The 6,000-nt window shown below is 30.4% G+C and overlaps 1 long non-coding RNA gene across 2 annotated transcripts; it reads left to right on the top strand.

Annotated features, from left to right (window-relative positions):
* The first annotated feature begins 701 nt into the window (after positions 1 to 701).
* On the top strand, positions 702 to 5,464 carry LOC141627851 (uncharacterized). 2 transcript variants are annotated; one of them, XR_012537073.1, is made up of 4 exons: positions 702 to 1,284; positions 1,506 to 1,572; positions 1,924 to 3,472; positions 4,497 to 5,228. It is a non-coding gene; the product is annotated as an uncharacterized LOC141627851 (long non-coding RNA). The 2 variants fall into 2 exon arrangements; XR_012537074.1 differs by lacking the exon at positions 4,497 to 5,228 and adding an exon at positions 5,311 to 5,464 and having other exon boundaries at positions 722 to 1,284; positions 1,924 to 2,018.
* Positions 5,465 to 6,000: the final 536 nt, after the last annotated feature.

Here is a 6,000-nt window from a genome sequence, read left to right as displayed (position 1 = left end):
TCATTAAAAGAACAACCACAGAGCCTACGTGTCGCTCTGTGGTTAAAAGTCAATAATTCAACCTTCCATTTGCTTTTCCTGAATATAACACGTTCTTTATGCAATTTAATTAGAAGATTTGCTAACATGCTTTCATGATGCTTACTCTAAATAACTCAATTATAAAACTATAGTTGCTTTACTAATAAAATTAAATTATACAAATGGACAAAATAACATATAATATAAAAATTTAATTATAAATAATAAAATTTAAATTATTTACATATACGCTATATAACATATTACAAATAAAATTATGTACAACAATAAAATATCACTATTGAACAATTATCCTTTTTCAGGCTGTAAATATCACTCTTAATCTCTTATTGATAATGAGAAATAGGAAAAAAAATGATTTAGAAATAGAGAAAATAATTAAAAAGGAAAAAATATTGCTTGAAAAAAATAAAGATAGCAGCATTTCAATTTTCAGATACCCGATTCAATTTTTCAAAATTTTAATATCCGATGTCTTCAAATATTTGAATTTAATATCCGTAATTATCGGATCGGAAATCCAAACATCCACCAAAATATCCAAAAAATAATTTTCAGAATTCAAAATTAAATGTCCCAAGATTTAAAATATTAAAAAAAAAAAGACGAAATCTCAATAACGATATATTAATACTATGAACTATGAACTATCCTTAGCTAAACTCAAAATTTGAGATACTACATCAAAATACTCTTATTCATACTACTAGATGTAAGTTTGCCAAACAAATCTGATTCTCAATTACAAATCTCTAGCGTGTTACAAAAGGAACAAACAATACATGCTCACAACTTCAAATCCAAAATATGCCCTTCATCTTCTTATAATATAGCAAAACTCAAATCATCATCATCATCATCATCATCATCATCATCATCATCATCATCATCATCATCATCATCATCATCATCATCATCATCATTATTAAAGAAAAAGCCACTCCAATATAAAAAGCTGATGTGTTGAATTGTGGTTGATTCATCGTATTTTATACGTATATATACGCTATTAGCAAACTCCAACATACGATCGGCAGTTAAATACGTAGTACGGAGTAATAAACTACCCACTACCTCCCACTCAGCCACTCTTGCTTATCAATTGACTATTATCATCCATTCATTTCTTCCTTGAACTCAATTAATAACCCTTTGAAAGGCTGCCGCATCAATAACCACCGCAGCGATGCTTATCTGCGATGAAAATGATCAATTTCATTCTCTCGATTACAATTGTCGTCGGTAATTTCTTTTCTTTGTTTCCTTTAGAATTGTTTTAGTTGATAAGGATTGTTTTTGTAAATGTGATTTAATTTGGGGATTACTTAATAGTTTTCCTTATTGCTTTTGATGATGGCAAATTCGATTAGTGTACTACTCTTTCTTCTGGATTTGCGAAATTGATTGGCTGTGCAAATGCATCAACTTAACTAATCGAGAATTAACCTGATTAATGATGACAGGTTGGATTAGTGTCACCACCGCAACAAAACTTTTCTCTGGCGAAAATGAAGATGGCGGCATTATTTGGTATTGTTCCGATTGTTTTAAGTTTCAGATTCTAGCGTTTTGATTGATTGTGATTTAAGGTGAATGTTGGACCATTAATTTAGTTTATTTTGATATGATTGACCATCGAATAGGGATTTTGATCGAGTTTTAATCCTGAATTAAAGTATGATTGAACCTATGTTAACTGTTGTGGTCGGGTATAAATTCCACGGTTTATATGCAGAGCTTCAATTAGTATACTACCATTTCTTTTCGATTTATGAACATTTCGTGTAATTTCTCTCGATGTTATTATAAGGTTTCACTACAATTTGGGCCAATGTCAACTTTTCATGTTACGGAGTATAATTTTCTAAATTATTCTGTCAGGTAAATTCGACATAAGGGAGCAGCAACAGAGAAGCCAGTGTTTTGGGGTCGAGTCCTTTATATACGTTGCTTCTTCTTATCCATTCTATTAACTGGTATACAATCTAATTATCCATCAAGTTTCGTATATCTATTTGAAATGTTGTTAAAAATTTGTGGAACATGTTATTTCATATTCGTTTTATGACTTTTATCAAAGTAATCAACACGTCTATATATTTGATGATTATTGGTAAATGTTGAAATCTTTGATCAGAAGAAATTAGGAACTCGACATCATTCAAATGCGCCAAAATGTTTTATTAAAGCTTTTTCTCTACTGCGAATGTTTACTAATTTTTCAAATTCTAATTCAGTTATTCCAACCTTTCAATTTAAGTTCTCATGAACTCAAAATTCCTCTCTTAAATAAGGGGACTTGGATTTGAGGGGAGAGGATATAATTTCGATAAGTAAAACTGTAGTTTCTATTATTTTATTTACACTGTATATGTGATATGTTTAGTTTTAAATGAGTGTGAAAAACTAATTTCAGGTTCCTATGTTTTTTATTTTACATGTGAGTTGTTGTAAATCTAAACGCATTGGAATGTCTAACTTGTTTATTTGTTCACAACAAAGGACCTTATCCAATTTGCTTCAAAGAATGAAGCTTCTTGAAATTTATCATAATGTTAGGTAACTCAAAGGGTCAAACATGTGCATTAGGTGATGGGCATGTTTAATGAGCTCTGCTCATATTTTGAGTTCTTAAATACGGGTATCTAAATGAATTGCTTTAATATTTTGTTATCATCAATTCCATGGTCTTGGTATCATTTTTATTTTGGGCATCTAATGAAGTTATGTAATACTCCCTCCATACCGGTAACATTGACCGTTTTGCCACTATTCATGGTCGTAGGGGATTTCCGATATTATTCTTAATCTATAAGATAAGATATAGTCATGTGAGATCTTGTTTGATTTATCGTCATAAATGCTATAAAAATATCAAATTTTTATAATTTTTAATAATGTGTAACAAAATATATTTACGTTGCAAAACGTGTCTCGACAAGTGCGAAAAAGTCAATGTTACCATTGGTGTGGTATGGAGGGAGTATCGTTTAATTCTCTATTGGACCTCAATTGTGAATACAAAATGTTAAGCCAAGTACTATATCAGTTTGATGAAATAGGGTGATTAATCTTCGTCTCGATAGGTGATTGTTTTGTCAACTTAAATGCATTATTTTGTTGAAGTCTACATACGTATCTAACCCAGTTTCTTTTACACGAGATCGAGTATGTTATGGTAAGACTAAGGCATAATATGGGTTAGTGATGTTGGTTTGTACAGTGATAGGTAGTGGTGATCAGATGATTCACTATTGAATATGTTTTGCTGTAGAATTTTAATGAGATGATGATTATGTAACGATTCCGATATTTCAGAAATAACAGTAATTGGTTCAGTAAGTCTTTTTCAATGAATATGAGACCCATTTTGTTATGCTGTTGATCTCAACGAATTATGTATCCATCTCTCTTTTCTTACTAGATACTAGTTGGAAAGCCCGTGCGATGCACGGGGCTCCCAATAGGATTATCTTTAACAATATGCATGTTGAATGTTCCAAGAATTTGTTGAACAACATATTGTAAACGTTGGTTTACCTTGTCATGGTTTGGTAGCAAAAGTCAACTAAACTGGTTAATAAAAAAAAGTCGAACTATGTAAAAAATTCGAACGCACAAAACTTTGGGTTGGTTTAGACTGGTGGATCTTCAGTCCCTATAACGTAAAAGGTACTCTCTTTGGTATTAGTTATATCAGTTGTATAACATCCAAAGAGACAGTTGTATTATTCAATTATGTAGTTACCTATTTTTATTGTTGTAGACACCATCTGTTTTTAGTTAACATAAAACGGTATTGCCAAAAATGTGGTTTAATTCCTCCAAAATAAACATGTGATAACTAAAGCTAACCTTTATGTGATTCGCAAATTAGATTAACCTACAACATCTACCCATATATTCGACTCTGTAAGCATAAGACGGTGTAAAAGCTGAATGGTGGTACACAAAACAACATGTATCCCAATCATATATGTAGCATGTTTGGAGAATTTGTTATATCTTTAACCAATAAAATTTGTTTTCATAATTTATAATTAAGACTGGTAATTCCCTATAAACTTCATGCAAAATATATAATATGACACCTAATTGGTAGATGTGTGAAAATTTCTTTGTAAACAATATCTTTCGCGTGGCACAGGTATATTTGTTTTCTATCATCAATGTAGAGCATTCATCCCTTGGTGATGTTGTTTTTGACGTTGTTACTTAAAGCTCACCATGACTAAAATCCGAGTTCCAACATATAAATTTCAACATGTTTAAGTAACTGCTCCTTTGCCTCTATTTATCGTCATGGCGAAGTTTTACATCAATGGATATTGTCTCCGCTTAAACACGAAATAAATTTTGTATCTAAGAACTCATCACTATCCCCGTGTACATGTATGAAGATATGAGTCATTAAAGTTGCATGTCTAGTACATAGATGTATCTTTATATCTTAGATATGGTTCAATATGTCATTTTCAATTGCTAATCTTAGTCTACTCTTTAATAGGTATATTTTTGCTTGGATAGTTAGCTGTTAGCGTGTTCGCCAACTATTCAACTACTTCCTCCCACTTTTGCTGCTTTCATTCGACTTTGACGGGATGAGTCTCTGTTCTGGCCGATAATTTCTCCAGATTTAGGCGTTATAATGATGAAAACTTTGTTATCTGTGATTTTTGAAATAAAAAATCTTCATGATACCGTCGTCAGGTACCAAAAAAAAACCTAGATACACTAACAGAAGCTAGTAGCAGGTAGGGTCGATCTCCACAGGGAGATGGGAAAATGTCAGCCTTAATTAAATCCGTCTAGGTAACCAGTTCTGGGGGTTTGAATAATTTGTTCTAATCTAATGAGATCAAGAAAGAGAAAGAAAGCAAGGGAGTAGAAATTAAACAAGTAGAGAGAAAATCAATATCTATCTATCTATATTAATAAAGGAAGCTTTTTTCGAGTGATTACAGAGAGTCCAAATTTAGCGAATGACTTTAATTATTTTATGAATAGAACTTTAGTTAAATTGATATAATATTGAGATAAATTATTGAGAATTTGACTATACCTCAAAGTTTGTATTTCTATCCTATAAAAAGAAATATTCATGCGTTTAATTCAGAACATTGGTTTGTTGCCTACTTTGATCGGAGGTTTACTATTTTGCTTATTCTTATGGATGCAAGTTTTTTTTTTTATTACATGCTTAGATAAAATTTGTCTCCTAATTTTTGAGATCTTCATGTTCTAATCGATGTTGTGTTGCAATTTCAGGTGCCTATGAATTCATATACAAAGGTTCTTATTAATTGTTTCATTGTTTGTATACAAAGGTACATATAAATTTAGAGTTAAACACATATGAATTTATTTGGTTTGACTGTCTCATATTTAGTTCAATTTTGCAGGTAATTAGTTGAATTTATGTCCACAACATTTTTTTACTAATTTAATAAAGGTCGGTTTTATCCAAGTTATATTCTTTTCATCCTAATTTTTGTTAGTGTTTTTTTTCTTAAAAGATATTCTTATGACTATATTGTCCAAAAAAAAAAAAAAAAAAAAAAAAAAAAAAAAAAAAACTCTTATAACTATCTGTAAATACTATCTTACAACGAGTTGTATATTAGCATTACAACCGCCTCAATGTTGTTGAGTTCTTTACACAAAGTTGTCGAGCTATTTTATAAGTTATTGAGCTAATTTAAAAAGTTATTGAGTTTAATAATTATTCCTCTTAAGCTCAATAACTTTGTATTGTAACTCGACAATTTTGTTAGTAAAGCTCGACAACTTTATAACAAAACTCGACAACATTGAAAAGGTTGTACATAAACTACATACAACCAGTTGTATAATCTACTAATTGATAACTATATTGTGTTGTATAATGCAAGACTAAATAAGAAATCAAAAGTCCTATTTTTACGTTATTCGTTGTCAAAAATTTTTATCTTACCTTAT

This window comes from Silene latifolia, chromosome Y (genome assembly GCF_048544455.1).
Source record: "Silene latifolia isolate original U9 population chromosome Y, ASM4854445v1, whole genome shotgun sequence".
Taxonomy (NCBI): domain Eukaryota; kingdom Viridiplantae; phylum Streptophyta; class Magnoliopsida; order Caryophyllales; family Caryophyllaceae; genus Silene; species Silene latifolia.
This window is presented reverse-complemented; position numbering and strand designations above follow the sequence as displayed.